Source organism: Ctenopharyngodon idella, chromosome 22, assembly GCF_019924925.1.
Source record: "Ctenopharyngodon idella isolate HZGC_01 chromosome 22, HZGC01, whole genome shotgun sequence".
NCBI lineage: Eukaryota > Metazoa > Chordata > Actinopteri > Cypriniformes > Xenocyprididae > Ctenopharyngodon > Ctenopharyngodon idella.
The window spans coordinates 26,200,598-26,223,085 of NC_067241.1; the positions used below are offsets into that span (position 1 = coordinate 26,200,598).

General features: G+C 36.8%; 1 protein-coding gene across 15 annotated transcripts in view; it reads right to left on the minus strand.

Annotated features, from left to right (window-relative positions):
- The window catches only part of si:dkey-178k16.1 (band 4.1-like protein 1), a 66,447-nt gene extending 46,244 nt beyond the window's left edge, over positions 1 to 20,203 (minus strand). For 4 of the 15 annotated variants that reach the window (XM_051880312.1, XM_051880313.1, XM_051880315.1 and 1 more), the window contains exon 1: positions 19,853 to 20,189. The gene's annotated coding sequence lies outside the window, so the exon portion shown is untranslated. Of the gene's footprint in view, positions 1 to 19,852 lie in introns of all 15 variants that reach the window. The other 11 variants (XM_051880318.1, XM_051880314.1, XM_051880311.1 and 8 more) reach the window with 9 other exon arrangements.
- Positions 20,204 to 22,488: the final 2,285 nt, after the last annotated feature.

The following is a 22,488-nucleotide window of genomic DNA, read 5'->3' on the forward strand; positions in this document are numbered from 1 at the left end:
GGTACGCATGTCTTTTTCTATGAAATCTTCAATGATTTTTATTAAGTAAACTTAAGAATAGCTTTTACATTGTTAGTAATATTTCAAAATGAACACTTACTGGACTGAAGCAACTTAGGTTTACTTGATTATCCATACATCCTTTTTTTTTTTTTTGAGAAAAATTTGAATATCAAATACGACACATACGGCTTTTGAGGAACGTTTATTTCTCAATCATTATTGTTTTGCATTATATGCAATTATAGAAGTATATGTTTTGTCCCCCAGCGTTCTGATCATAAAACTAGGCATTTAAATATCATCCTAATAAGACATATTATTGGAAGATATAGAGTGACAACTGATATTTATATGCATTTTATGTACATAGCTCTGCTATACTGTGATATTCATTGATTTATTGATTTACATTACAAGCTATCAGTATTTCATCGAACTTTTTGGCCATATAAATAACAGCAACTGCAACAAATTGCATATTTTTGCTTTTTGGGTCATTGAATTAAACTGAGGTAAGTATGAGATCCATATTCTCACCATAAGAGCCATAAAAACCTGATTTTTAGATTGTTTTAATATTTTGTCTAAAAGTTCAATAAACTGTTACATTTTTTAATTACTTTTCTGACTATAATTTAATGTGTCAGGCTTTGCAGGGTTAATATGGAAATGTGAACTGAACTACACTCATATTACTAGCTGAAAGCAAAATCAAATTAGCTAAAATATTTAATAAACATGCCTTAGTAATAACTTTTATAAAGGATGGGATTCTATGGAAATCTGTAGGGTTTTCTGATGGGTAAAGCAAAAAGATGAACTTCATAACAAAAGCAGCTGCTTTAATTACTCTCAAGGACAAGCATATACAGTACAGTATATGAATATATCAATAGACTTGATTCAGATGTCTTCAATTTATATGTCCTGATCTTCAGTCCCACATTCTAACATGATTTATTGTGCTTGCATTATTTTCATCCCATTACTTGCCATTTCATAAGCAGTCTGTCTGTCTCTCTCTATCTTAATTAAAACTAAAATTGAAAATTCTTATTTTTAAGACACTATTCAAGTACAGGACACTCGCTAAACCAAATGCTTTTATAGCAGCCGTTTTGGAGTGTAGCTCTGGATGCCGGCCTGCTTAGATAAATGCCCCCAAAGCCAGCAAAATGATGGGGAATAATTTCCTGCAAAATGACGGCTGTACTACGCCATTTGTCATCGAGTATCTTCCCCTTCATTCTCTCCCTGCAGCCTTGCTGTTGGAAAATAGATCTACACTTGGCGACCAGTTCTCCGTAGCTCCTAGCACAATCACTCATCTGTAGTGCAATCTGCTATAGGAATCCATCATTTATGGCATAACGCATGCTAGTAGAAGAAAGGCACAAGGCACAGGCTAGTAACTCAAGACAAACATGTCAACAGTACGCACAAAACGATTTTATGGAAGTGACAAAATGTGCATGAGGAAGAAGTAATGAGGGAAAGCCTCTCCATATTTTCTCATGCATGAAGGCAGGAGCTAAGGTCTAAATCTTTGCTTGCTGCCTACTGCCTAAATAGTTTGCATCCTAACAACAACGGAAATTCATTTAAAGACTACTTTTGAATGCTCTACTGTACATATGCAGGAACTTGCCATAATTGATTTTAATAAAGGAGACACAAAAAGGAATGACAGAATACTTTAAAGCATCATTTCTCTATTTTTGATTCCAAGGCTTCCCATTGTCCAACACAAATAATCGAAGGCCAACACAAAGCCATGCCTTCTTCAAAACACATGAACACACACACATTGTATCATTGCATTCAGACTGCAAACAATGTTTGGACGAACATGGTCTTGAGACTTCCACAGAAGATATATGTACATGTATATGTAATATTGATTGCTATCAGGATGTGAAGAGAGTTTCAACCGGTGTAACAAAAAGTGTTAATAAAACAAATTGCCTACCCTACCTTTAATGTAGTTTTTAAAATATAATTAGATAATAAATTAGATAATATAGAAAATATAGCAGATTGTACTACAGATTTACAAGATGATACAGTAGGCTTTATAGAGTTAAATGGATAGTCCACCCAAAAATGAACATTTACTCATCCAAAATTGTATGACTTTCTTGCATAGATAGGACATATATGCAGAAGTTTAGCAGAATGTCCAAGCTGCTTTAAGAATGTGAATGGTGAACAAAACTGTCCCTATTTTCCATATACTTTCATTTATAGATATCTCCTTTTGCAACAAAAAAAAAAGAAGAAAAGAAAAGAAAAGAAAAGAAAAGAAAAGAAAAGAAAAGAAAAGAAAAGAAAAGAAAAGAAAAGAAAGCCATACAATTTTGAAAGATCATTCGGGCGAATAAATGATGACTTATTTTCATTTTTGGGTGAATTACTCCTTTATTAAGGATAAATATCCATAGCATATTGATTGTTACTTATAATTTTCAGTATTGAGTTACATTTATAATCAACATTTCTCTCAAATCATCCACCATCTTGGATTTATTTTTTCTCTGAGCTCATTGCATTACATTTCATTATCTCCACAAAGGACAATGACACTGCCTTTGAATTTGTCTAAGAGAAGGCAACATAATTAAAGTCCCCCTGTGGTGAAAATCAAGTTTTTAATGTTGTTTATATGTATGTCTATGTGGTGTTTTTAATATGCTTTAAGACAAACTATATGCAAATTCTTAAAGTCCCCCTGTAGTCAATAATTTTATTCCTTAAAACTCATCTTTGATCACCAAAATTACATATTTAAAATTTTTATACACAGATCTATGAATAATGCTAATTAGCCCCACCTCCACTCGCTCGCACAAGCTCAGTCGAAATCCACTCGGTCAACTTACTGAGGTAAACGCTGCACAAATGTATCGACAAATGTAATGTCGGACACATAATGGTAATTAATATGATTAGCGTTTTGCTTGACTATGTTATCAAACAGCTAATAATGTGTTGCTAATGTTAACACATTCACATTCACGAGTCAGCTGCCTTCGAACAATCATCCTTAGAAATACTTTGAACAACTCAGAACAGCAGTGGAGAAAGGCATATAGTTCATCAATCATCACTTAAAGTAGGCATAACATCGTAATATGTAACACCCGCCATATTGCTAAATCTACTCGATTTTTCATATCAACAGAAAAATATACCGGGATAACCTGGTTTCTTTTGAGACTCCCTTGCACGGTCAGTTAATGATATGCTAAAGCCCATCTGCACTTTGACGCGATTGGTTACAAGGTAGTTTGTGACGTCAGAAACACCAGCGATTTCAAACCGCGGGTTTGAGACTGTCTTAGATTTACTGCAGTTTTAAAGAGAAAATACTCAGCAATGGTGTTGACTTATGAATTTGCACACGGTTTGTCTTAAAACATATATACCAGACAGACATATGAACAACATTAAAAACTTGATTTTCACCATTGCTGAGTATTTTCTCTTTAAAACTGCAGTGATCTAAAGACAGTTTCAAAAACGCGGTTTGAAATCGCTGATGTTTCTTACGTCACAAACTACCTTGTAACCAATCATGTCAACGAGCCGACAGTCTTTAGCATATAATTAACTATGACCGCTCTGAAGCAAGGGAGTCATGTAACATTAGCAACACATTATTAGCTGTTTGATAACGTAGTCAAGCAAAAGGCTAATCATATTAATTACCGTTATGTGTCCGACTTTGTAAAGAGCGATTTGCAGCGTTTACCTTAGTAAGTTGACCGAGTGGATCTCTGAGCTTGTTCGAGTGAGTGGAGGCGGGGCTAATAAGCATATTTATAAGTCCACGTATACTAAATGAACCAAGGGTGTAGAGTTACATTCAAGCTATTTTAAGGCATGAAGAAATTTTTCACAGGAAAAAAAAACATTTAAATATGTCATTTTGGTGATCAAAGATGAGTTTTAAGCGATAAAATGATTGACTACAGGGGGACTACATTTTGGAACAGCCTTTGCATCAGGAGCATATATAATGCTTTAAAATGTAGCCTACAGAGGCAGCTCACTACATTTTGAAACGGTGATGGCTGGAGTTCTTTTTGAGGGAGCTGTGTTGCCCTTTCAGAAGGCACAAAACCCTCCTTGTTCAATACAAGAAAGCGCTCCACTGTAAAAAAGAAAACACAACCAAACGTCAGCCAGGTCTTATATCAACTGAGTGAGTTTAAGAATCTGACAGCTCAGTTTTGCAAAATCTACTTACCATCTCAGAAAAATCCATTCAAACAGCAGTGCCATAATGTCATAATGCAGAACAACCTTCAAATAAACAAATACAACAACATAGGCGCTCATGTGCAAAAAAAACAAACAAAAAAAACATATCAACCTCAGATACATTTGTAGCCCCAAACCCTTGAGTCTTCAAATGGTGGCATACAGAAGAAAGTGATGACGTCACCGGTGCAATCAGTCTCTGAGAGCGGCGTACAGACAGAGAGGAGGAGCACGAAGAAAGAAAGGAAAGCAGGTTTTCTTCAGGGCCCCTAGTTAGCATGCACATCATACACGGCCCCTCTCAAATTAATTGGAGCATTCATATTAATGCTGTTTACCTCCAATCCATCAATCTGTCCTGACCGAAATTTGGCTGATGCAATGGAGCGGCGTGCAGTCCAGCACGGAAACGTCCTTGTCCTAAGAATGAGACTTTTCTGGCCATGGTTTAAAGCTAAAACCCATTCAAATTGACTGGGGGGGATGTTGCCCAAATTTCTGAAAGGCATCCTATGAAGCAACAGGAGTTAAATTGAAAGGCGGCCAAGCATGTAGGGTTCTCAGTGAGAGTGTAAAACCTCATACCAGAGAGGCCTTTTATTGCTTGGTTGCGATAAAAACGCAGTTCGGTGAAAGTGTGAACAAACATCTCTAGCCAAAGGAACATCACACCAATTTGGGGAAAGACCATCCCTGAAAAATCCTGTCAAACAGCCTTTGTTGTGTTACAACATCTGCCTTTATCCATACCGTAGATAAATACATTAACGGAAGGAGGACTGTGGACATTTCCTATTGGAGAATTCCGCAGGGAAAAAGTGAGCATCCACAGATGCAGACATCATCCTTTAAGAACGTGCCATCTCGCATCACTGAGCAGTTCAAGGGCATGCAGATAACTGCATATTGAATTAGACATAGATTCTCTTTCAATGACACGCCATAAATTCCTAATGAAATGAGACTCTCTATGGGACTCACAAACAGATAAGGATACAAATAATTTGAAAGTGAGAATTTTGTCATATAATTTAGCCATATAACAAATTACAGGCATCTGACCTGTCAGCAAATTATTTTGCTGCCCGCATCATGCTAAATATGAATATGTATTTATTACAATTTGCGCCCAAAAGAAGCGTGAATATTAGGCAGTGTGATTTTAATTTTGCGCCATTTTTGCCACTCCTGACACTTTGCAGTGTGTTCGTGGCTGTTGGTCCTATTAGCATGGAAAAGAAAAATGTTATTCAATCGTGAATGGGTTACATACAGAAAGCGACCAAAGAACACTCCTTTTATAATCACTGAAGCTGTCAATCACTTCAGTTTAGCGTGACTGAGCATTTCTTGATCACCAGGGTCTGATTCGCCAGGGTCACCGTGATTTTGCCAAGTAAGACATGTTCCTGGATCAACATATTTTGTTGATCCTGGAACAACATTCCTTTCTGAAAAATTTAGTCTTAACCCTATTCCTACCCCTGAACCTAATCCTACCCATAACTTATCCCTAAAATCAGAGGGGAAAGATAGGTGAATAACATTGATGTAGAAGCACCTAACCCTGGTTGCAAGCCTAAACTTGACATAAACGGTAAACTTGTCCCTCAAATCTGATTGGTTGATTGGAATGTTGTTCCAGGATCAACAAAGATGTTGATCCAGGAACATGTCTTACTTGGCAAAATCACGGTGACCGATTGGTCAAGTGGCACATTCTGTTGTGATTTGTCTGCCACTTACAGCACCGGTTGGAAGCGAAACTCCCTTTACCACAACAGAACTTCAGTTCCGGTCCGGAGGCTTCCGGAGCTCAGCGATTGTTCACACTGTAAAGACAGTAACGATGGCGTCTATATTTTACCATATCAATCCGACCGCAAGTCCAATGATGAAATATTGGGAGAACTAGTTATTCGACCCAAAGTGATACGCTACTCAGTTTGATGTACAATATGAGATGTCGCAACTGTAATTCCTCATCATCAGCATTAACAAGTGTATGTCCATCAAGAAACTGATGTGTATATTTCTAATTTATTGCAGTGCACATGTGGGAACTATCATTTAACTGTATCAGTAATAGTGCTAACATTAGCCGAGCACTAACGTGAATGACTGACTGACTGATCTTGCTCCATCCTTTATCATTATTTAGAGTTGTACGAATGACAGACAGTCTGTATTAATGGACTGGAGTTAGCCAGTTAGCCGGAGATCTAATATAAAACACAAAACTACGAATTTTGAACACCCGATAGAAAATATATACATCAATAATTAATCGTACTTACAGGCTGTGATTCTGAGGAGCAAGTTGGTCCAAATAAAGTTGGTACGGTCCCAACTTTAATGGATAAGCATTTAGTAAATCCCATTTAGACCTCACGGAGATTTGAGAAGCAATCGTGAAAATGTTATTCTGCTGTTGTATCGCTGTGGTAATTTTAACCACTGACTCTTCACATCCTCATCCTTTGGAAGTGTTTACTAAGAGAATTTGATTTTGCAGAGCAGAAAACAGCATCTTCTTGACATCACGAAACAACACAAAATCAGATACAGCGTTTGAGGGCGGGTCAAAATAGACGTTGTTCGCAGGCAGCCAATGAAGACAATAGGTGGGCATTAGGCAAATATGTTACCCAGTGACGTGTGGCCGTCACGGAAGTGAGATTCGAATTCCTAACAATTCGTTTAGGCTATTCAGAGTCGGGTTTTTTTTTTTGAGAGACAATAACTTTATTTATCGTGCACTTTCGGCTTCACAACTTTGCAGGTCGTTTACATTCACATACAGCTACAATACACATTGCATGAAAGGTAATATTCGAAAAAGCATAATAGGGGCACTTTAAAGGGATATATCACCCAAAAATGAAACTTCTGTCATTAATTACTCACCCTCATGTCATTCCACACCCGTAAGACCTTCGTTCATCTTCGGAATATAAATGAAGTTATTTTTGATGAAATCTGAGATATTTCTGTCCCTCCATTAGGAGCAACGCAACTACCACATTCAAGGTCCAGAAAGGTAGTAAAGACATCATTACTCATTAAAGGGTTAGTTCACCCAAAAATGAAAATTCTGTCATTTATTACTCACGCTCCTGTCGTTCCACACCCGTAAGACCTTCGTTAATCTTCGGAACGCAAATTGAGATATTTTTGTTTAAATCCGTTGGCTCCGTGAGGCCTCCATAAGGAGCAATGACATTTCCTCACTCAAGATCCATAAAGGTACTAAAAACATATTTAAATCAGTTCATGTGAGTACAGTAGTTCAATATTAATATTATAAAGTGACGAGAATATTTTTGGTGCGCCAAAAAAAAACAAAATAACGAATTATTTAGTGATGGCCGATTTCTAAACACTGCTTCAGGAAGCTTCGGAGCATAATGATTCAGCGTGTCGAATCCGCATTTTGGAGCGCAAAAATTACACGATTTCAGCAGTTTGGCGGTTTGACACGCGTTCCGAATCATGATTAGACACGCTGATTCATTACGCTCCGAATCTTCCTGAAGCAGTGTTTTGAAATCGGCCATCACTAAGTAAGTCATTATTTAGATTTTTTTTGGCGCACCAAAAAATATTCTCGTCGCTTTATAATATTAATATTGAACCACTGTACTCACATGAACTGATTTAAATATGTTTTTAGTACCTTTATGGATCTTGAGAGAGGAAATGTCATTGCTCCCTATGTAAGCCTCACGGAGCCATCGGATTTAAACAAAAATATCTTAATTTGTGTTCCGAAGATCAACGAAGGTCTTACGGGTGTAAAACGGCACGAGGGTGAATAATTAATGACAGAATTTTCATTTTTGGGTGAACTAACCCTTTATTTTAACCTCAATGCTTTGTTTGCGCAAAAAAAGAAAAAAATTTTTTTTTTACAAAATTATTATTCAAAGCATGTTCACGGACCAACGTCCGGTCTTGAGTAAACACAACATGTATGCATTGTGGTGCTCTCCCTACTGGATTGCAGGTCAATATTTTCCTAAATAAAGTGGTAAATTATGTTTTTTTTTGTGCAAACACAGCGCTCGCATCGCTTCATAAAATTGAGGTTAAACCACTATAGTCACATAGAGTACTTTAATGATGTCTATACTACTGTTCTGGACCTTGAATGTAGTAGTTGTGTAGAATGTCAATAGAGGGACAGAAAGCTCTCAGATTTCATTAAAAAATATCTTAATTTGTGTTCAGAAGATGAAACGAAAGTCTTATGGGTTTGGAACAACACAAGGGTGAGTAATTAACGACAGAATTTACATTTTTGGGTGAACCAACCCTTTAACATAAACACCTCTGATTGGATATTGCAGCCATGATCTCAATAGACATGTCTGTGATCGGCTACATTGCTCAACGCTGAAAAAAACATCTTGTAATTATTAACCTTTGACATTCCACAGAGTGCAAATGCAAATACGAATGGGAGCATTTGAAAGCAATAAGTTGGTACTCGCTAACCTACTTCCAAATTAAAAAATATATTATAAAAATGTGGCCCTTTTGGCTTCTGAAGTTGTGTATCTCTGGGCTGCAGGTTGATGCAGTTTACTTATACCAACAGGGCTGTTGAGCCAGTTATTCCTTACGCATTGTCGTCATTCCTATGTAGTCGCATCGTGCTACAGCAACCAAAATGTGTTTACTACCTCCACAACTGTCACTGTCACAAAGCTCCTTTAAAAAATTCACAGTGACACAATGACAGACTCTCAGTCTGACACATTGATTGAGGCCTGTTTTATGAACCCATCTCTAAAGACAGGAAAATGACAGAAAAAAGCTAAGCAATGTTGAGGTAAAGAGATTTTCTGCAAAGAAGGGTGCTCTTTGTAAAGTTCTGTTGCCATGGTGACACAAACATGAACTGTCTATGGAGAAAGTCACCATTTCATTTAAAAAAAAAAAAAAAAAAAAAGAATTTAGCCAGTGGGTATCCTCTTGACAACTGACATTAAAGGTTAATAAGTTGGTTCGTTTTTTTTAATTCTCAAAATGAAGTAAACCAAGCTTCAAATATTAGAATTGCTTGTAACTTGATGAGCTCATCAAGGGAATCATATAAGCAATGTGAACTAAACAACTGTGCAGCATTGCAGCTTTTTACCACAGAAGATGGTAAATTCTTATGCCAAGGAACTTAAAATAGCCACAGTGGGATGAATTTCAAAGCATTTACTATAGCTAACTCTGAAAATCTACATATAAGCCTATGATTTTGAAAGTATGAAGGGTTTGAAGTAAATAAGCTGCAATCTGAGGGCGTCTGCTTCTTAGACCGAGTGTACAATGAAAGCTCATAGATTAGTCCTTGTCAGTCCCAGCAAGGCGAAATGGCAGAAAGCCTGGAGTAACGAAATGCTCATTTACTGATTAAACTAATTTCTTAAAATGGCAGTCAATGTAGCCAACTCAATTCACGAATGATTGAGCCTTTCTTTTGGCCAGCCTTATTCACTTATCAATACATCCTTTCCACTTCCCTCGCCGACTCAACGGTCTCAGCAATGGCTGAGATGTATTGCTAGACTGTGAGATCAAATGGACTTTGTAATGAGAGTATAGCCAGACAGACTCATTAGGGTTATGCAAATTAGTTTTTTTGGTTTCAAACAAACACACCTGTCCACACTAACACATTGAGAGACAGATTTTCCATCTCTGTCTGAATAAGTCTCATAAAAAAGTGTCTTAATCAGTTTGATTCTTTAACCACGACAATATTACACTAAAACGCTTTAGTTCAAATTTAATAAATCTCTTAATTTTTTCTGAACAAAATGTGAGGTGCTTGCAAATCTCACAGTCAGGCCATTAATATGCGGATGCTAATGTGTTTGGTGTGCTTCCTGACTGAAGTCAAAAAAGCCCACCATCAAGCAGTGTTATTTTAGTAATATTCATATATTATTATGGTAACACTTTACAATAAGGACACATTTGTTAACATTAGTAAATGCATTAGCTATTACTGTGCTAGACTGGGACTTGTCACAGCACTTACATATTGTTGCCCTATTGTTGGTTTGATTGCTTCTATTGTTCTCCTCATTTGTAAGTCACTTTGGATAAAAGCGTCTGCTAAATGATTAAATGTAAATGTAAACTAGAAACGAGCAATATGTTTTTTAAAGCATTTATGAATTTTTGTTAAGGTTAGTAAAAATATAGTTGTTCATTGTTTGTTCATGTTACCTGTAACACTTTACATGAAGCCTTTATGTATAATGCATTATAAAGGTATTCATAATGCATGTTATAATGCATTATATCTTTCCATAATTGTAACCAAGATTAAAATGCATTATAATATTTGCAGATTCCTTGCTACATCTCAAATTGGTTGTTTGTCATGTGTTTTTAATGTATTATACTTTCTGTGTATAATGCATTAACATTATAAGGTGTAACATAAGTATTATATAACTGTGGTTACAATTATTCACGAGATCATACAATGCATCATAAGGTGCATTACAATGCATAATTAATGCATTAAAAATACTTTTATAATGCATTATATATAAAGGCTTTAAGTAAAGTGTTACACAATTAACATGAACTAAGATTAATAAATGCTCTACAAGTATTGTTCATTGTCAGTTTGTTAACTAATGTAGTTAACTAATGTTAATTAATGAAACCTTAATGAAACATTATTATAGCATTTATATAGTATTTATTCATATTTTTAATTAGCTTTTATTTTTATACTTTTAGTTTTCATTTTCATTTTAGTTTTAGTATTAGTAATTTTGTATTGTGCTTTTGTCATTTTTATGTTTTTTTTTTTATTTTATTTCAGTTATAGTAATTTTAGTACTTCAACTTATTTTATTTCACTTAGTTGCCAAAGCAATATTTCTAATTCTGTCATCTAATATTTATATTTTAATTTATTTTAGTTCTATTTCAACTAAAACATTTTAACAGTTGTAGTTTTAGTTAAAGGGATAGTTCACCCAAAAATGAAACTTTGATGTTTATCTGCTTACCCCCAGGGCATCTAAGATGTAGGTGACTTTGCTTCTTCAGTAGAACACAAATGATGATTTTTAACTCCAACCGTTGCGGTCTGTCAGTCGTATAATGCATGGCAATGAGAACTCCATCTATAAGAGTAGAAAAACAAGCACAGACAAATCCAAATGAAACCCTGCGGCTCGTGACAACACATTGATGTCGTAAGACATGAAACGATCGGTTTGTGCAAGAAACCAAACAGTATTTATATCATTTTTTACCTCTAATACACCACTATGTCCAATTGCCTTGAGCATCCGGTGTGTGAGGTCTGAATGCACTCTGATGCCAGACACACTCATTGACGGATACTTTCAGACCTCACACGCCGGATGCTCAAGGCAGTTGGACATAGTGGTGTATTAGAGGTAAAAAATGATATAAATACTGTTCGGTTTCTCGCACAAACCGATCGTTTCGTGTCTTAAGACATCATTGTGTTGTCACGAGCCGCAGGGTTTCATTTGGATTTGTCTGTGCATTTTTTTTTACTCTTATAGATGAAGTTCCCATTGTCATGCATTATACGACTGACAGACCGCAACGGTTGGAGTTAAAAATCATCATTTGTGTTCTACTGAAGAAACAAAGTCACCTACATCTTGGATGCCCTGGGGGTAAGCAGATAAACATCAAATTTTCATTTTTGGGTGAACTATCCCTTTAACAATAACAACACTGCCACCAGGTCTCTATGATATGATATGATATATGACATGATATGGTTCGGGTTTCCATGGAAGTCCTTTTGTGTCTAATACCTACAAAAAGTAATTGTGACAAAGTTTAAATTAACCCTTTCCCACCAGTTTTTACAAAAAAAAAAAGTTGCCATTTTATTCCAGCTTCATTCATTCTTTAAAAAAAAATAAAAAATTGAACAAAAACCAGAGAAAATCACATTTTTGTCAAAGACTTCATCTAGATCAGATTTAGAATGACAATCAAAACGTACTGAGTATATCGACTCCATCAACACCCCAAAAGCTTCACAGTCCCATACCTCTTCATAGGTTCAATATTTCATTCAGTAAAGTTTTGATTTATATGCTGTTGAATGTTTGATGATCATATTAGCTTATTTATTGTTAGCTATCTGCCTTTTCTGGTTTATGCAGATCTTTTTCTTCACGTGTTTTTGGATCTGCAGATTCTGTACTATTTCAGAAGATCTGTAACAGCGTCCCCTACCATATAACAGTGAAAACACAAATTGCCGGAAAAACCTGTCATTGGCGGAGAAGCACCGTATCATAAATGACAGAAAATCTTGTCAATGGCGGGGAAAGAGTTAAGAAATAAAGTCACACTATGGCATACACAGTCACAAATACAAAAAATAAAGTCACAATTGCACACCTTGCTTAAACCGCATGATTTGAGTATCATGTCTGTAGCACAAACGTGTAAGTTACACCCCAAAGTTTAATACTTGCGGGTACAGGGGTATATAATTCTTGCAGGTATATACAGGGGCAAAGCTTAGAACAAAGTAACAATAATAACAGTGATCGCCTTAACAAGTACCACTACTTATAGTTGGAGAAGAGGAGCGTAGCGATACAACAGCAGCAGTGATGTTGAAAGGTCTGTGACTCTAGATTCTAGGGCTGGGACAACAAATCGATTTATCTCGATTCGTGGATCGATTCTGAGATTTTCCGAATGCATCTTGATTCTCTCTTGAAGAGTTTTTAAAAACAGCAGATGGCGCTCTAGGCTAGTTTTAACCGCATGCTCAAATGCTCATGAAGAAGAGCGCTTGTGCGTTCGGCTATGTACGTGCACCTCAGAATGCTTTTATGACGCGAGATTAATGTAAACAGCACACTGCAAACACCCTTGTAATTCGCATCATCCTTTTCGAATTTTATGAATGATTATTTTGTAGAAGGTTCAAGTGGTGTGTGTATCAAGTTCAAGTACGGGTGTTTGTAAAGCAGCTGTTAAAAACTAAGCTCAGAATCGATTCGAGAGAGAATCGTGATGCATTCGGAAAATCTCAGAATCGATCCAGAATCATTTCTCGATTCGCGATTCAAGAGCCCTACTAGATTCCCATAGTAAAACATCATGGAACGTATATAAGGGTCTCCTAGGCAAGACACAAAGGCAAAGCCAGATTCGAAATTGAGAGATGTAGAACTGCTTTTAACTCCAAGGTATCAGTGCCTCCTGGAAGATATCCACATCTACCCCTTCATTTTTCCGCCTGGTGTCCATTTAGAAGATGTCAGTGAATCCAATGAATGTGAAAGGGTGTCTGATGAAGCGGCAAGAGAAAATTGCGCTGACTCACGGCAATCAGGCCGAGTCATGCTGTCAACCACAAGACCACAAAGCTTAACTGCCTTGTGAATAATTTACGTTCTTCTGTACGATCAGGGCAGAACTTCATACACACAACTGAATCATATACAGGCAAATAAGCTCCCGTGGGAGGCTGCCATCCTCCTGTGAACATCAAAACCTTCCCAACCCTGACACAAAGGCACAGGAACTCTCTTCTTGGATACACACGGCAAATGGGACGCTGTTAAACATGAATGAAGAGTGATCTGCACTCTCTGAGCCCTGCGAAGGGGGTGGAGAGGTAGAGAGGGGGTCATTTGTTCAGTTTCAGCCCTGGAGGCTATAAGAGCACACAGAGCAGAGAGGATGGATCTTGCCGGGTTACAGGGAGGAAAAAAGGCCACAAAAGAGGCTTATATTAAAGATGAGAACGTTATGTCATAGTGCAACATCCTGTTTATTCAGATGCCTCTGTCTGGTCGATTTTTGAGGGCAGCATAGCTGGATCCCCACAATGTGCAGTCAGGGTTATTATAGTTAACTAAAACTAAAATCATACAAATATTTTCATTACTTAAAATAAACATTAAAGAGTTAGTAGTTCACTCAACAATGAAATGTCTGTCATTAATTACTCACCCTCATGTCGTTCCAAATCCGTAAGACCTTTGTTCATCTTCGGCACACAAATTAAGATGTTTTTGATGAAATCTGAGAGCTCTCTGACTCCTCCATGAACAGCAATTTAATTACCACTTTCAAGGTCCAGAAAGGTATTAAAGACATCATTAAAATAGTCCACATGACTGCAGTGGTTCAACCTTAATTTTATGAAGTGACGAGAATACATTGGTGCTCAAAAAACAAAAATAACGACTTTATTCAACAATCTCTTCTCTTCCATGTCAGTCTCCTATGCAGTTGACGTAGTAAATACAGTACAGCGCTTCCGTGTTTACATCCGAATGCCAGATCAGTATTGGCTGACGCTGTTCACATGAGCAGCACGATGCATGCGTGTGAAGCTGACGCAGGAGCCGGCCAATAATGAGACGGCGTTCTGACCCGGAAGAGCTGCACTATCTATACTACGTGAACAGCGTAGGAGACTGACATGGAAGAGAAGAAATTGTTGAATAAAGTTATATTTTTGTTTCATTTTTGCACAAAAAAAGTATTCTTGTCGCTTCATAACATTAAGGTTGAACCACATGTTGACTATTTTAATGATGTCTTTACTACCTTTCTGGGCCTTGACAGTGGTAATTAAATTGCTGTCTATGGACGAGTCATATACCTCCTGGATTTCATCAAAAATATCTTAATTTGTATTCCAAAAATGAACGAAGGTCTTACGGGTGTGGAGCGACATGAGGGAGAGTAATTAATGACAGAATTTTCATTTTTGGGTGAACTAACCCTTTAACTGAAATAAAATAAAATACGATTTACTATTTCGTTCCCTCGATTTATAAGTCATGCGCACGATTTAGTAAATTGAGGGAACGAAATAGTAAATAATGCGCACGATTTAATTTGTCATGTCGGGGCTCTGTATATTTCTGCTAGTTGCCAAAGCAACATTTTTAGTTTAATTTTGTGTATCTACTAAAACTAAATAAAAAAAATAGACATTTAAAAAAAAAAAAAAAAAAAAAAAAAAAAATGACAAACTTACTAAAACTTTCAAATTAAATTAAAAAATATATATAAAAATAAAAACTAATTCAAAATATTAATATCTCAATTATATTAAAATAACATGATGCAGTTTGTCAACTCTTTGGCAGAATTAAAAAAAAACAAAATATATAATTATTTCAAAAAAAAAAATTTTTATTTAAATTATAAGTAGTTGTTTTTTTTATTTTTATGATTCTTATGATTAAAATTCTAAGCACTGTAGTCAGTACTGCAGATATTCACTTGGTGAAAAGCTAAAGCACACTTGAATTTGTTCTAGATCATCAGATTATATGTTATGCAACATTTTTTCAAGTCATAGGCCCTGTCAGAAATGTGAACTTATGGTCTTGCAATGGACCGTCTGTAAGGTCTACGAGACAGTAAGGTGTCCCATTTGTCATTTTATGATTCTGAATGGTTTTTCACAAGCGGCTTGATGCATCTTTTTGCCGGGTCCGAGCTGATGCGGACTCCACGGCGCACTGACATTCCCGACAGTTTATGCAGCATTACGTCACCAAAATGTGGTGGCTAAATGGACCACAAGGACTTAAGGATGCATTTGGGACAGGCCCATTGACTGTCTCTGCTCCAAGGCAACAAAGCAGCTATTGTACCTTCAGTTTCAGACTCAGTCTATGGGGCCATTTACATAATTTTGAACTAAAAACTGAAAACTTTTTATGTGTTTTGGCTGTTCATTTACACGACAATGGCATGTCAAGTGTAAGTTTTTGAAAACGATACCGTTATCATCTCTGTGTAAACTACAAAAACGCGAATTTGTGAAAACGGTGACGTCATGCGTACTACGTGTTCAGTCTATAGGTGCGTAGTGTTTCTTTACAAAGTGATATCGCCAACTACTGGCCTGGCAGCAGAATACAGCATTTTTAATCATTTTCACAGATCCATGTGAACGGGGATCCTTTTGACAACGTTGTCGTCTGTACGCGAAAAACGTGAAGAAAAACGTTTTTGTAGTAGCCTACATCGTTGTCATGTAAACGTGCCCTAATTGTTCAGTTGAGAGCACACATTTGGCTGGTTACCTCCAGACTACCTTTGCAACACATTCACCTTTGCTTGTACTCATGGGAAAAAAGGTTGTTAAAAAAAGGATCTTAGTTGCATTCCTACCTAATATTTTGAAAATGCAGCACAGTGCAATACATGTCAGCATACTGTCATCAGAGGAATTCATGGGACGTTATATAGGAATGCTGAGAGCATGTTGGAGGCGTGTGTAGGACGGGACGGTTGCAGTTTGCCATTAATAGCACGCTGAGCTCAATTAGTCCAAACAACGTGATACAGGAATAGCTTGCAGAATTTTTGCCACTTTGTATTGTTACAGCTTGACATGAATTAAAGATCTGTTTGGGTTTTTTTGTTGTTGTTGTTGTTTTTAGCTAAATAAATAGTGGTGCCTGCTGTTTACTATTGCTCATACTTAGAGTTCTTTTTTTTTTTAAGGAATTGAGCAAACCTCTAAAGTATTACACTTTGGCACATTACTCATCCAGCACAGTTTCAGCTAAAGAATAACACATCACATCATGCGGCTTGTTGAGGAGAGGTGTGCAATTACCATTTTTACCCTTTCACACATTTAAAATATTCTAGCTAAGCCCCCAGTGTGAGGTTGTTTTTTTTAAGATAGCCATTATTTTGGAATGTATCACCTTATTATTTCTAATCCAATGCTTCAAGCATGTCTTAGAATAGATCTGTATGAATGATGTATCTTTTTATTTATTTTTTTCCTTTTTATTCAAAATATACACAAACATGTTAACTATATTATCCTCAAACAGATGTAAATAAATGTATTTTTTCTATAAACACCTTTATAATGATTATGTTAGTTGATCTGTACTAAGTTATAACAGGCAGTGGACGTTATGATGTTAGTTTGCGCAGCAACAGAGAGAATCAGAGATGTTGGAATCAGTGTTGGGGAAAGTTACTTTTAAAAGTAATGCATTACAATATTGCGTTACTCCCTAAAAAGTAACTAATTGTGTTACTTATTTACTTTTTATGGAAAGTAATGTGTTATGTTACTTTTGCGTTACTTTTTTTAAATCCGCCTGGGCTGGGCTTGCTTGTGTGTTTTTTTAATAACAACAACAAAAAAAAAAGTATTTTTTGTAAATGTAAAGGTCCTTTCACACCAAAAGTGAAATGAATAAGCCTCAGGCTGAAGGAAATGCATATTTACACCTGTACAGAAGAGGGCGCAGCTCAAACAAACCTTTCAGCTGTGCTGTCATTCTGGATTAAAGAAGAATAAGATACAGGAGAAGGAAGTTTAACACTCTTATTTCTAAATCTAAATTAAGGTCATTTTTGCTTATTAGTATGGTTGAATTAGATCATTGAAGGTCAGCAGCAAAAACATCAGTTAATAAAGTGAGATTAAATACATAAAGTATATTTGTGTAATTTAATAAAGTTAATTATTACATGTTTGCATAAAATTCTGAGATTACATTTGGTAACACTTTATTTTACAGTGCCATAGTTACATGTTACTACATGTACTTTCTATAGTAATAAGAGTAAATTATGCATAATTACATGTAACTAACCCTAAACCATACCCTAACCCTAACTGTAACTCTATACATGTAGTTAATTAAAAGTACTCAGTACTTATTTGAGTAATTACAATGTAACTACGGCACTGTAAAATAAAGTGTAACCTTACATTTCACTGTTTCTATTCATTTTGAAGAATACTGAATGTTTTTGTTTTGATGAGTAAATGTCTAGAACTACAATAACCATCATGTTTACACAGCACACACACCACCTCTGCACTTTATTTCTCTCAACTTCGGGACAGGAGAGCTGTCAGTCAATAAATGTGAAAAAGTAACTTAGATATTAAATTGAAAAAGTAATGCGTTACTTTACTAGTTACTTGAAAAATAATCTGATTACGTAACTCAAGTTACTTGTAATGCATTACCCCGAACACTGGTTGGAATTACAACACATAATTCATCCACTTTTCTTGAAATAAATTAAAGTAAGTGGCCGGGAGAAGAATAAACTTGATAGCTACCAACACAATGTCCAACAAATTGCTTAAAAGGTGTATTATGGGTGCTTCTACAGACACCAAACTATAGGCATAAATGTTTTTTTCCAAGTACTTATGTGTATATAAATGTCTGAAATGTAAAATAATCATTGTGTGGATGAAAACATCGAATAGTTGTGATATATGACAAGAGCTGAGACATTCAAATGAGAAATCACTAAGTAGGTTTTACTTTCCCCACAACCTATGAATTGTTAAATATAACTGTGTGCAATTATAGTAATTTTCCTGACTTCCAAGTAAGCATACATCTCCAAGAGCTCTGAACACCTGCAAAACATCTAATTATTGTGTACATCTAATAGCATCTTAAAAAAAAAAAAAAAAAAAAAAATCTGCTTACTAAATTATAAACATCTTTAATACATCTGAATGTCTTTTTAACATCTAGAGTTGTATTGCAGATGAGCGAACTCTCTAAAAACACATTTCCAGATGAAAAAGCAAACAGACATCTGGGTGATGTCAAGTTTTTATAAATTTACATCACTTTTCCAATTTTAAAATTCTCTAATATTTCCAAGCTTGAAAAGCTACTAGATCCAATTGATGAAGGCCTTTGTATACTCAGCTGAGCCTCAACAAGCAAAACATAGCAAAACAATCTGGCTTGAACCACAAGGGTGCTGTATATAAACAACAAGACACACAATAATACGCCAAAAAATACATAAGTCCAGTTGTTTTCTGAAATGCGTTGGCAAATGTTCATTTCTCTTAGCGCGCTCCTTCCGCTCTATTATAGCAAACTAACACGGTGAGCACTGGAGCGTATGTACTCGCGCGCTCTCCATAAGTCTCAACAGCTTTCAGTTAATTGGCTTCTCGAGCGACACGAAGCGCGCGCGACTGCCCCCGGTGCCACACCCTCTTTTCATTAAACAGCCTTGACACCTCAGTTACATCTGAGTCACCAATAAGCAACATTTTAAATTAAAGAAAAGCTGCTATACCACCGCATTCAGACCACGAAGATAAATGTTATTCGGCGCGTGATACAATAACATATAGGGGCTGAGCAGTCATTTAATACCTCAGGCCAACGGGGAAGAAACACAGCCTAATATTTCCTTTATTAAGCTTTATGTACGTAATACATAAGGGTCAGCACTATCCTCCTCCATAAGGTGCACTGACAGGCACGCGCCGCTCATTTACACGTATTGTTCAGAATAACAACGGCATCCTTTCACTGTCTTCTCTAATAAACCCATTTTTAACGTTGATAAAATGACCACATGACTGAGAGCAGTAGCAAGCCCTTGTTAAGTCACCGGCCTGATGCACAAAATGTTAATAAGATAAAAAAAAATGTAAGCCTCGTCACAAGGACATATGGACTAAGCCCTCGCTGCAAGCGCTGTTTCAACCTGTTTATAGTGCACACTTTACGGATAGTGAGCATACACCGGATGACATCGCAACAAAGAGCCCTACCTGTCTCTCCAGGTTTGACGCGCGGATTTCCGTCCAAATGCCGACCATTTAGGGCTTGCGAATGCCGCCGCCCTGCTTCTTCTGTTCTCCGTCAAAGGATGGAGACTGTCCGAGAGGATGAATGAGCGTAGCAGCGGACAGAGGGGGAAGAGCAGCTCTCGGGTGGATGGATGAGAAGAGAGGAGAAGAGGAGAAGAGGAGGAGGAGGAGAGGAGCGTAGGGGGCGTATACGCGCTGGAATACACCAAACTCCTTCCTCACAGCTGAGGGAGCAGCGCTGAACTGAACGCGCACCGATTTCATCATCACGGATGCGCTCTGAGCCTCTATTCCGCTTTATGTACGTCCGCATTCCTGTAATTCAGTGAACCGCTTAAGAAATAGATAGCCTACATTAATGTGAGAATAAGTTGCATAACTGTAGCCTATATTGTGAGTCATGAGTCATCTCAATGGCAAAAAGTGTCCCAATCGCCCTGAATTCATCCTTTATACACTTAGAGGTCTCATAGGACATCATTACTAACTTTAACAAATTTAGAAAAATAATAATTGGGGACGTCATTTTTTGGTATGTTGCCATATAAACAGCATTGTGCGACAATGGAAAATTTAAAGGGGCTATATGTAAGAATGTTCATGTATTAATAGCTTTTTTATTGCCCATGTGCAAACAGCTTGTAATGAAACTTAAAAAACGAGAATTTCCCGCACTTCCTAGGTTGTATATTAAGCCTGCAGACTGATTTTTATGTGAAGGGGGCTCGGGACGTTTTTGCAGGGAAAATAGTGTTAGTGTGGAGTGTGCGCACGACTCAGGAGTGCAAGCACAAGCAATAAGTTGCTGGCTGCAGTTCACTTAACGGCCACCGGTGTCACTAATAACAAGGGTTTCTGAAATCTACATGGGCGTTTCTCAATACCAAGTGCGCGAAGTTCAGACTTGCGTCCTTGGTAGTTCGGACTTGGCAAGTTCGACTCAGGAGAACGAAGTCCGGTGTGGTGCTGAATTCCTACCCTTGCCAAATTATTACCCTCCTAGTATTGGTAAGTTTAGGATTAAGTGTGGGGGAGGGGTTAGGATTAGGGGTGGGGTTATGATTAGGCAATCAGATAGCGACTTCAATGAGGGGGGTAATAATTTGGCAGGGAGTCGAAATTCGGCACAACACCGGTGATTCCGCAAATGGCACAGAAGGTACTTGATAGCATCACTCAGGTCGTTCATTCATTATTTATTCACTGCATGTATTTAGCGAGTTAGCATTTAAGGACTTCCGGTTCCATCACCCTAAAGTCTATGGGTTTTTTGAATGGGTTTTTGCTAAATCGCCTGAAATAAGGTCTGTGATTAACAAAGCCTCTTAATATTTTCACGTTTTGATCTATGACATAAAACACACCAGTTATAACCCACTTGTGATTTTTAAAACCTTTATTGTGTCTTAAAAACAGCGGTTGCTAACAAGTTGCTAAAAGGGACTACTTCCTTTGGCGGGGACTTTAGACGTCATCATGACAAACAGGACATTTGGACAGCATTTCTCATAAAAAAGTGGATAAGTATTCATACACAGCACAGACCATAATCAGCAAGCATGTTTTTAAATAAAGTTGTTTTTTAAATAAAGTTTGAGGAAGCTTGGTGGTGGTGATGTTGATCCGCGACCATGGTGTGCTGTAGTCCGTTTATAGCCTACTGTTAGCTTTTTATATCTGAAGACTTTATTTAGGCTTCAAAATGTATAAATGTTGTGCTAACTTGTAAAGATTATCTTGATAGATAAAACGTGTAAGTGTCATAACCCTTTGATAAACACAGAGCTTATTTTTTGTGATTTTCCAAAAGTCTATGGGAAAAATGCATAGGCTTTCGATCGAGGGAACCCATGCGCCGCTAACTTCCAGGTTGGCCTACAAAAACAGGTCATCTCTGAGGTATTATATTGACGCTTGCTGGTTAGTGCGAGATGCATTCTGGGATACCTGGCTGTCTCAAGTCTGCACAAGTCACCTCTCGATGTGTCCTCGATAAAAGGGGCGGCATAGTGTCCCTTTAAAGCAATTCAAAGGTCATGCATGACGTAGGCGGAAGTACCGATCCAGTGTCTACAAAGCGAACATGCAAAGGCTAAGCCAAACGCCCTTTACAAAAAAAGGGTAAAACAATGATATCGGAAAATGTTGAAGTTGAAGGAGAAAATTAGACGAAGTTTTTCGCCCTACCGTGGGAAATAAATTTTAAAAAAAAATGAAAAGAAACTGTGTAATGAATAATAAAAATAAACCTTCTGTGTAACATAAAAGAAGATATTTTGAGAAAAAAATGTTTTGTTTTGTTTTTGTCCATACAATCGAAGTCAATGGTTGGCAACCAAACATTTTTGACATTTCAACATTCTTAAAAATATCTTTTATGTTCCACAGAATAAAGAAAGTCATAGGTTTTGGAAGACATGAGGATGAGCAAATGATGACAGAATTTTAATTTCCAGATGAACTATATCTTTAAGATACCACATGCATTACCGGTTTATGAAGACAAGCACATCTTTTGTAGTTTGTCTCAAACTAATATTGCAATAAACCTGGGAATTAATAACTCGGAAACACAAATTAAGAGGAAAATGCAAATG